Source organism: Aotus nancymaae, unplaced genomic scaffold (genome assembly GCF_030222135.1).
Source record: "Aotus nancymaae isolate 86718 unplaced genomic scaffold, 86718_ANA_hifiasm-v0.15.2.pri h1tg000008l, whole genome shotgun sequence".
NCBI lineage: Eukaryota > Metazoa > Chordata > Mammalia > Primates > Aotidae > Aotus > Aotus nancymaae.
In genome coordinates this window covers 59754226-59765712 of record NW_026988419.1, presented here as the reverse complement: position 1 = coordinate 59765712, position 11487 = coordinate 59754226, and the positions used below count along the sequence as shown (strand labels likewise).

Sequence of the window (11487 nt, the reverse complement as noted above, 5' to 3'; positions counted from 1 at the left end):
TGCTCATGGACTCAGTACTGGTCTGGGGCTTCATGATCTCACTCCAGGAATCTCATCAGCCTGTCTAGGGTCAGGTGTCCATCCCTTTTGCCCAGAGGATTAGAATGCCTTGATTGACAGCACTTGAGTTGGGTCAGTCAAGTTGAGTTGGAATCAGAGGGTGAGCTCATTCCTTTACTTTCATCGGGAAAGAATGAAGAAAGAACATTTTCTCAAAGAAAAATGTAGGTGATATGACCAGAAGAAGAAACAATAGATTCCAGGCAGGCATAAAACACAAATGTCTCTCTTCTTCCTCCGCATGTGGCTGGCGGTCGCAGAGCAGTTGAGCTCGCTGTCAATCTTCGGGCTCTCCTCGCGTCACTGGAGCCATGGCATCGATTGTGGCCGCCCCAGGGCACGGCCCAGAGGAAACCGGGTGACGGTGGTGCTTGGTTCGCAGTGGGGCGACGAAGGCAAAGGGAAGGTGGTGGATCTGCTGGCGCAGGACGCTGACATCATGTGCCGCTGCCAGGGAGGAAATAATGCCGGCCATACAGTTGTTGTAGATTCTGTGGAATGTGATTTCCATCTCTTACCCAGTGGAATAATTAATCCAAATGTGACTGCATTCATTGGAAATGGTGTGGTAATTCATCTACCTGGATTGTTTGAAGAAGCAGAGAAAAATGTTCAAAAAGGAAAAGGACTAGAAGGCTAGGGGAAAAAGGCTTATTGTATCTGACAGAGCTCATACTGTATTTGATTTTCATCAAGCAGCTGATGGTATCCAGGAACAACAGAGACAAGAACAATCAGGAAAAAATTTGGGTACAACAAAAAAGGGGAATTGGGCCAGTTTATTCTTCCAAAGCTGCTCAGAGTGGACTTAGGATGTGAGATCTTGTTTCTGACTTTGATGGCTTCTCGGAGAGGTTTAAAGTTCTAGCCAACCAATACAAATCTATATACCCCACTTTGGAAATAGACATTAAAGGTGAATTACAAAAACTCAAGGGTTATATGGAAAGGATTAAGCCAATGGTGAGAGATGGAGTTTATTACCTATATGAGGCCCTACATGGACCGCCAAAGAAACTCTTGGTAGGAGGTGCAAATGCACACTATTAGATATTGATTTTGGGACTTACCCTTTTGTAACCTCTTCAAATTGTACTGTTGGACGTGTTTGTACTGGTTTGGGTATGCCCCCTCAAAATGTAGGAGAAGTTTATGGAGCTGTGAAAGCTTATACAACTACAGTTGGTATTGGTGCCTTTCCTACAGAGCAAGACAATGAAATTGGAAAATCATTACACACAAGGGGTAGAGAGTTTGATGTAACTACTGGAAGGAAAAGAAGATGTGGCTGGTTGGATCTCGTTTTGCTCAAATATGCTCATATGATCAATGGATTTACTGCACTGGCACTTACCAAGTTGGATATTTCAGACATGTTTATGGAAATCAAAGTTGGTGCTTGCAAGTTAGATGGTGAAATCATACCTCATATCCCAGCAAACCAAGAAGTCTTAAATAAAGTTGAAGTTCAGTATAAGACTCTCCCAGGATGGAACACAGACATATCAAATGCAAGGATGTTTAAAGAACTACCTGTTAATGCACAAAACTTTGTTCGATTTATTGAAGATGAGCTTCAAATTCCAGTTAAATGGATTGGTGTTGGTAAATCCAGAGAGTCTATGATTCAGCTCTTTTAATGATTGCCAGTAACACAAGAAACACTCCTTCAGAGGGAGGGGAAAATACTTCCTTAAATATTTCATTTATCACCTGCAAATTTAAGAATAAAGACATTGAAGTGAGTTGGTAAGCCCTCCAGTTGTTTCCAGTCTTTTCAGATGGATGCCTGTTGTGGAGATTAACCTTGGCATATTCCAGTATCAGCTTTCCTTAGCTGGCATAATCACCAAATGTGATTATGGTGCCATGTTTCTTTTTTTAATGTTTAGGAGTAGTATAATCCATGTTGTTTGAAATCTAAAGTAGAATTACTTTTAATGTAGTTTTTCTTCATTATTGTCATTGTGTGTTCTTAAGTTTTACCCCTATTTTAGATGGTAAGAACAATTAATGCAGTTTTGCACAAATATTTTTACATTCTGATCATTCAGTTCTGTCATTGTAATCTTTGTTGTTAGAAACAAAAGATGAAAACATAGGGGTTCCGTAAACTTTTAAGAAGTCAAAACCCTGAATAGACCAATAACAAGGGCTGAAGTTGAGGCAGCAATTAATAACCTACCTGACAAAAAAAGCCCAGTTCTAGATGGGTTCACAGCTGAATTCTACCAGACATACAAAGAGGAGCTGATATCACTCCTTCTGAAACTATTCCAAACAATCCAAAAAGAGGGAATCCTTCCCAAATCATTTTATGAGACCAACATCATCCTGATACCAAAACCCGGCAGAGACTCAACAAGAAAAGAAAACTTCAGGCCAATATCCATGATGAACATAGATGCAAAAATCTTCAATAAAATACTGGCAAACCGATTGCAACAGCACATCAAAAAGCTTATCCATCACAAGTAGGCTGCATCCCGGGGATGCAAGGCTGGTTCAATATACACAAGTCTATAAATGTAATCCACCACATAAACAGAATCAAAGACAAAAACCACATGATTATCTCAATAGATGCAGAGAAGACCTTTGACAAAATTCAACAGCCCTTTATGCTAAGAACTCTCAATAAACTAGGTATCAACAGAACGTATCTCAAAATAATAAAAACTATTTATGACAAACCCACAGCCAATATCATACTGAATGGGCAAAAACTGGAAGCATTCCCTTTGAAATCGGGCACTAGACAAGGATGCCCTCTCTCACCACTCCTATTCAATATAGTATTGGAAGTTCTAGCAAGAGCAATCAGTCAAGAAAAAGAAATAAAGGATATTCAATTAGGAAAGGAGGAAGTCAAATTGTCTCTATTTGCAGATGACATGATTTTATATTTAGAAGACCCCATCGTCTCAGCCCAAAATCTCCTGAAACTGATAAGCAACTTCAGCAAAGTCTCAGGATACAAAATCAATGTGCAGAAATCACAAGCATTCCTATACACCAATAACAGACTTAAAGAGAGCAAATCAAGAACGAACTGCCATACGCAATTGCTACAAAGAGAATAAAATACCTAGGAACACAACTAACAAAGGATGTAAAGGACCTCTTCAAGAAGAACTACAAACTACTGCTCAAGGAAATAAGAGAGGACACAAACAGATGGAAAAGCATTCCATGCTTATGGTTAGGAAGAATAGATATTGTGGAAATGGCCATACTGCCCAAAGTAATTTATAGATTCAATGCTATCCCCATCAAGCTACCTGTGCCCCTCTTCTCAGAACTGGAAAAAACCACCTTAAACTTCATATGGAACCAAAAGAGAGCCCGCATAGCCAAGTCAATTCTAAGCAAAAAGAACAAAGCTGGAGGCATCACACTACTGGACTTCAAACTATACTACAAGACTACAGCAATCAAAACAGCATGGTACCGGTACCAAAACAGAGATATAGATCAATGGAGCAGAACAGAGGCCTTGGAGGCAACGCCACACATCTAAAACCATCTGATCTTTGACAAACCTGACAAAAACAAGCAATGGGGAAAGGATTCCCTGTTTCATAAATGGTGTTGGGAGAACTGGCTAGCCATGTGCAGAAAGCAGAAACTGGACCCCTTCCTGACACCTTCCACTAAAATTAACTCCAGATGGATTAAAGACTTAAACATAAGACCTAACACCATAAAAACCCTAGAAGAAAATCTAGGCAAAACCATTCAGGACATAGGCATAGGCAAGGACTTCATGACTAAAACACCAAAAGCATTGGCAACAAAAGCCAAAATAGACAAATGGGATCTAATTAAACTCCAGAGCTTCTGCACAGCAAAAGAAACATTAGAGTGAACTGGCAACCAACAGAATGGGAAAAAAATTTTGTAATCTACCTATCTGACAAAGGGCTAATATCCAGAATCTACAAAGAACTAAAACAGATTTACAAGGGAAAAAAAAAAACCCATTCAAAAGTGGGCGGAGGATATGAACAGACACTTTAGAAGACATATATGAGGCCAACAAACATATGAAAAAATGCTCATCATCACCGGTCATTAGGGAAATGCAAATCAAAACCACATTGAGATACCATCTCACACCAGTTAGAAAGGCGATCATTAAAAGATCTGGAGACAACAGATGCTGAGCGGATGTGGAGAAATAGGAACACTTTTACACTGTTGGTGGGAATGTAAATTAGTTCAACCATTGTGGAGGACAGTGTGGCGATTCCTCAAGGACCTAGAAATAGAAATTCCATTTGACCCAGCAATCCCATTACTGGGTATATATCCAAAGGATTATAAATCATTCTGTTATAAAGACACATGCACACATATGTTCATTGCAGCACTGTTTACAATAGCAAAGACCTGGAACCAACCCAAATGCCCATCGATAGACTGGACAAGGAAAATATGGCACATATACACCATGGAATACTATGCAGCCATAAAAAACAATGAGTTCGTGTCCTTTGTAGGGACATGGATGAATCTGGAAACCATCATTCTCAGCAAACTGACACAACAACAGAAAATCAAACACACATGTTCCCACTGATAGGTGGGTGTTGAACAGTGAGAACACATGGACACAGGGAGGGGAGCATCACACACTGGGGTCTGTTGGGAGGGACTAGTGGAGGGACAGCAGGGGGTAGGGAGTTGGGGAGGGATAACACGGGGAGAAATGCCAGATACAGGTGACAGGGATGGAGGCAGGACACTGCATTGCCATGTATGTACCTATGCAACAATCCTGCATGTTCTGCACGTGTATCCAGAATCTAAAGTGCAATAAAATATATTTTAAAAAAAAGGAAGAAAAGATTTTTAAAAAAAGGGGTCAAAAACAAACAAACAACAACAACAACAAAAACCCCACAAATGTCCATTATGGAGAATGAGGGAACCAGGAATAAGAATTTTGCAGTGGTTTTATTGGAATATTAAAGCAACCCTGGATACCACATTTATTATAAAGAATTCTACTCTTCAACCCAAAATATAGTGAGATTTTCTTTATTAATTTGCTTTATATCATTTGCTCAGATTAAAGGATTGAAGATTCTGGCAGGTACATTTTGATGCATGTCTCTGGTATCCTTTATGTGTAAGAGACAACTGAGGCCTCGTAATGCCTAGAGGTAGAGCCCTGTGGTGTGACTGGAACGTTTCCTGTTTAACAAAGTGTGTTTTATCTAAGTGTTATTGTTCCCATCCTCAAGGCAGCAAATGACCTTGATCATTGTGCTTTCAAACCAGCCTCAGAAATGATGCCCACGAAGCAGACAGTTAGAGAGTCCCTTCTAGAGAGGGGCTATTAATAGGCTTCAATAGGAAAAGTTCAAACACATGCAGATCAGGAAAAAAGAAAATGACCCAAATGAAAGGTCTGAGATGTAAGAGGGAATCATGCACAAACACAGTGGTAAATATGCAGGCACATCAAGCAAAATTCAACTTAACAAAATTATTAATAATATACAAATTGTGGGGTTAAAAAAGAGAGACTTAAAATACTGGGTAGCATTGGCATACATATTGGGAAGAAGAGGATCAGAGTAAAAGTATTCTCAGGTTCTTAGATGACTCATGAGGAGAATAAAATTATTAACTTTTGAAATGGTAAAATATTTATGCTATTGTATTTAGGGTAACCAATGAAAAACAGACAGAGTATAACTTACAAGCAGAGGGGGAGAAACAGAAAAACAAAAGAACAAAAAACAAACCTCATTGAATCCAAATTTTTTGACAAGCAGAGAAAAAAAAAGAACAGAAAAAGTGGAAAGCCAGTACAAAATAAGATGATAGAATTAAATTCAAATATATCGGTAAACACAATAAATGCAGTGAGTGACATCCTTCAGTTAAAAGACAAATTGAGTCAGAAAAAGGGCCAGGCATGGTGGCTCACGCCTGTAATCCCAGCACTTCGGGAGGCTGAGGTGGGTGGATTGCTTGAGTTCAGGAGTTTGAGACCCTGTCTCTACAAACAGTACAAAAATGAGCTGGGTGCGGTGGTACATGCTTGTGATCCCAGCGACTCAGGAGGCTGAGGCAGGAGGATCACTTGAGCCCAGGATGTTGAGGCTGCAGTGAGCCGTGAGCATGTCATTGCACTCTAGCACATGACAGAGTGAGACCCTGCCTCAAAAGAAAAAAGAAAAAAAGAAAAAGATAAAATCTAGCTCTAGGCCATTTATACAACACAAATCTAAATCATAAGGATACAGAAATATAATAATTCAAAGAGAAATAAATGTATATCAAGCAGAGACTAATCTAAAGAAATGTGGTATAGCTATATTAATATCAGGCAAAATAGCTATTAGAGAAAAAGGCAAAAAAAACCCCACAAAAAACCCCACACCCACACTGGCCACTACATAGTGATAAAACTTTTAAATCTCCAGAAAAATATGAAAATGATAAACTTGTTTATACCTAATAATAGAGCAAAACTTATCAAACTACAAGAGAAAATTGATAAATTCACCATATTAAAGATGACCTAGTGAAGTGGAAATATATACTATGCTTATGGCTACTGTATTCAATATTAAAAAGATGTTAATGTTCCTCAGTTGACCCACAGATTCTATTAAATTTCAATAGGAATTTTTTAGAAACTTGATAAATTGATTCTAAATTTATATGGAAGATTAAAGGGCTAATAATAGCGCTTTCCATCTCAAAAAAGAACCAAACACAAAATTAATTCAAGGTGGATTAAAACTTAAATGTGAAAGGCATACAACCTTAAAACTTAAAAGTAAATACATGGGAATGTCTTTGTGACTCTGGGATAGGGAAGAATTTCTTTTTTTTTTTTTTTGAGACGGAGTTTCGCTCGTTACCCAGGCTGGAGTGCAATGGCACGATCTCGGCTCACCGCAACCTCCGCCTCCTGGGTTCAGGCAATTCTCCTCCTCAGCCTCCTGAGTAGCTGGGATTACAGGCACGCACCACCATGCCCAGCTAATTTTTTGTATTAGTAGAGACGGGGTTTCACCATGTTGACCAGGATGGTCTCGATCTCTTGACCTCGTGATCCACCCGCCTCGGCCTCCCAAAGTGCTGGGATTACAGGCTTGAACCACCACACCCGGCCTGGGAAGAATTGCTTAAAGAAGACATACAAGAAAAGCAGAAACGATGAAAATAATTGATAAATTTACCACATTAAATTTAAGAACTTATGTTTTCAGAAAAGACAATTAACCAAGTCAAAAGGGTAGCTCTGAATTAGAAGAAGATATTTGCCAAATATAATCTAAAAGAATAGGATTTGGGGAATATAAAGAATACCCAAAGGATCAAAAGAAAAACAACTCAATTGAAAATTTGACAAAAGGCATAATTTAGGCATTTCATAGATGACAGAACACAAATGGTTCATAATAATGTGAAAAGATGCTCAACCTCATTTGTAATCAGGGAGAGACTAATTAAATTTACAATTAGATACTATTTCATACTCGCCAGACTGGCAAAAATCTTAGGCCAACTGATGGTGAAGTTATGGAACAATGCGTGTGGCTGCTTGAAGTGCAACTTGGTATGACCACTCTACTCAGTAAAATTCAATAAATACCTTGTGACCCAGCAATTTCACTTCTACATATAAACCTTAGAAAAAACGTTTGCACATGTGCCCCAGAAAACAAGTACTAGAATGCTAATAGCAATGTTATCTCTAAAGGCAAAACTGGAAAAATTCATATATTCACCCTCAATAGAATGGATAAACCTTCTGAAGTATATCGTACACTGTAATAGCGTTGCAGCCATAAAAATGAATGAATTACAGCTGGAACCATTGTCAGAGGTGACTCTCAAAACCACGAGGCTTCCACGTGAGACTGTGTTTGCAGGGTGTGCCAATGGGTTGAATAGGGGCTGAAGTCTATTCCAGCTCCACTGGCAGAGGGATGCTTGGCCACCAAGGAGGGGTACCTTTTTTATTTTAAACTGCACAAAGTCTCCCTACAGGTTAGCTCTGGACAAAAAAATCATAATGTTGACTGGAAAGACACATCACAGAAGTATACAAATTCTGCATTATTCTATTTACATAAAGTGCAAAATTAGGTAAAACTAAACAGTAAGGATGCATATGTATGTAGTAAAACCATATAGAAAAATAAGAGAGTGATTAATACAAAATTCAGAATAGTGATCGCTTCTTAAGGAGTGGGGAGTATCTAATTAGGGGAGGGTTCATGACAGGGTTGGAGAGTGCTAAGGTCATGATAATAATAATGTTCTATATCTTAGGCTAAGTAGGGGGTACTCAAGTATAATGTCATCACCCTTTGTCCTATATGTGTATGTCTAAAAAAAACCCTTCTTGGCCAGGTACGGTGGCTTATGCCTGTAATTCCAGCACTTTGGGATGCCAAGGTGAAAGGATCACTTGAGTCCGGGACTAGCCTGGGCAACATAATAAGATTCCTTCTCTACAAAATTATAAAAAATTAGCTGGGCATGGTGGCATGCAACTGCAGTCCCAGTTACTTGGGAGGCTGAGGTGGGAGGATTGCTTGAGCCCAGGTTTTCGAGGCTGCAGTGAGCTGTGATCATGCCACAATACTCCAGCCTGGGTGACAAAGTGGGACCCTGTCTCAAAAAAATAATAATAATCAGTTATTGTAGATTATCTAAGGAGGATTTTGGTTTTGTTTCTGTTTTTTTGAGATGGGGTCTCACTCTGTCACCCAGGCTGGAATTGAGTAGCATGATCATGGCTCACTGCAGCCTTGACCTCTTGGGCTCAAGTGATCTTCCCACCTCAGCCTTCTGAGTAGCTGGGACTACAGGGGCTCACCACCACTCCCAGCTAATTTTTTTATTTTATGTAGAGATGGGATCTCCCAGTGTTGCCCAGGCTGGTCTTGAACTCCTGGGCTCAAGCAATCCTTCTGCCTTGGCCTTACAACGTGTTAAGATCACAGACATGAACCACTGTGCCTGGCCAGTAACTGATTTTAAATAAAAGGGGTCCTGGCCAAATGTACTACTTGGAGAAGAAAGGATCCCAATGTGAGGTCTGGACACTGTAGACTGCCAGGGAACCAGGGCTGAGGGGCTGAGTCCTAAGAGGTTGAAGGAGGAGAAGCCTTCACTGCCTCCTGTGCAATGAGCTGGGAGGACCCCAGAGGGATCCTTCAAAAGTACTTCATGAAAAAGCAAATTAAAACCACAAGGTACCACTTTTAGAATGGCCAACATGGGGGGAAAATGACGGTACTGAGTGTCAGCAAAAATACAGAGCAACTGGAATATTTGTGCATTGCTGATGAGAATGCAAAATGGCACAGCCAATTTGGAAAATAGTTTAGCAGTTTCTAATAAAATTAAACATACTATCAATATGATCTAGCTATCCTACACAAAGGTATTTACCCAAGTTAAAGGAAATCTATGTTCACGCAAAAATCTGCACACTAATGTTTCCAGTAGCTTTATTCTAATTGCCAAAAACCTGGAAACAATGAAAATTTCCCTCTACTAAGGGATGGATAAACAGAGTGTGGTATCTATGCAAATAGAATAGTATGCAGTAGTGAAAAGGAATGAACACTGATACAGAGACAACATGGATGAATTCCAAGTGCACTACGTTAAGTGAAAGAAACCAGACTAAAAAAAAGACTACATATCACATGATTCCATTTACATGGTGGGAAAGGCAAAATTCTGGGACAGAAAATAAAGCAGAAGTTGCCAAGGGCTGGGGTTAGGAGAGGTGTTCAGTACAAAGAGGGATGGGGAATTCACTGGGGTCATAGAACTGTTCAAGACCTTGATCATGGTGATAGTTATTAATACATGACTGAATGGACTTGCCAAAATCCACAGAAAACTACACACAGTACACTACAAAGAATTTTATTACATCTAAATTTCACCTTAATTTAAAAAATCCTCATTTACTCCAGAAAATTTCTCAAAAAAACTCAAAAAACAAAACTCATGTTCCAGGGACTCTGATGCCCAAAGATAATTTAACAGCTATGTACAATTTTACCTTAGTCACTTTAACCCTTTCTCCCCCTAGGCCTGACCCTGAATGAGGAAGCACAGGAGCTAGGCAGATGAGCTGAAAGACGAAGAAAAAAGGTGACCTCACCAACCATCAGCCTTATTCTCCCTGCCACTGTAGGCTTGCAGCTGAAGCGATGCCAGATGGGGGGATGTGGGAAGAAACTCTGTATCATATAAAAATTGAAGCTTTGCTTATTATATCAAGCTGGACCTTCAATTGCAAAAATGAGACTGTTCATGCACCTGAGAGGCCAGAAAAGCTGTGGGATTGGCCTAAATTCAAATAGGGGCATTGAAAAAATCAGCCTACAGAGGCGTTTTAAAGAAATAGTGGAGGAAAAATAAGTGCCTTTATCACTCCCTATGGAGTCATTTAATACAATGGTTACATGCAATCAGTGTGCTAATTACAAAGGATTCATCTCTAATCTCTAGCTATGCTAAATAGTGAGATTCTTGTATTCCAAATGAATGAGATTGCATTAATATAACTGAATAGAACATTGTAGAAAATGGGCCCCATATCCTAATGATTCAGCACCAAAATATATTTCCCTAGGAAGTGAATTGGGACCACTGTACAAGCATAAAGCAGCAGGAAGGTATGCTTCTGTGGTCTTACAGGCATTCAATTACCACAGACACCAAGTGATGTAAAATGCCCACTAGAAGGAATATTTATCTGCCATGCACACCACTGTAACCTCAGTGTGCCTATAACAGTGCCTGATATAGAGGAAGGAAATGTTTGTTGAATGACTGAATGAATGTCACTCCAAGATGCAAGTAGGAAAAGGAGAAACAGGGATGGCTTCCTTCTTAAGGCTTGAACTGAACATTTTATTTAATTATAATAATAATGATTTGATTGATTGATTGATTGATTGAGATTGAGACAGGGTCTCACTCTGTTAGCCAGGCTGGAGTACAGTGGTGTGATTTCAGCTCACATCAGCCTCAATCTCCTGGTCTCAAGTGATCCTCACACCTCAGGTTCCCAAATAGCTGGGACCACAGGTGTGCATCACCACACTTGGATAATTTTTGTATTTTTTGTAGAGAAAGGGTTTTGCCATGTTGGCCAGGGTGGTCTCAGACTCCTGAGCTCAGGTGATCTGCCTGACTTGGCCTCCCAAAAAACTAGGATTACAGGCATGCACCACCATGCCCAGCCCATGACGATTTTATAGATGAGGAGCTTCAGAGCCTGTGACAGTGGATCAAGTCTTCTTCAGATTAATCAGGGTACTGACAGCATCACTAAAGTCAGCCAGTAGAAAGTGAATGGGCTATGGGCAACCCGAGTAACTATAACTACAAACATTTCTGTAGAAAACACAAACCAGAAGAAAA

At 39.7% G+C, this 11487-nt stretch overlaps 1 pseudogene; it reads left to right on the top strand.

The window, feature by feature from the left end:
• The first annotated feature begins 428 nt into the window (after positions 1-428).
• LOC105728259 (adenylosuccinate synthetase isozyme 2-like) lies at positions 429-1732 on the top strand (annotated as a pseudogene).
• The last annotated feature ends 9755 nt before the right edge of the window (positions 1733-11487 follow it).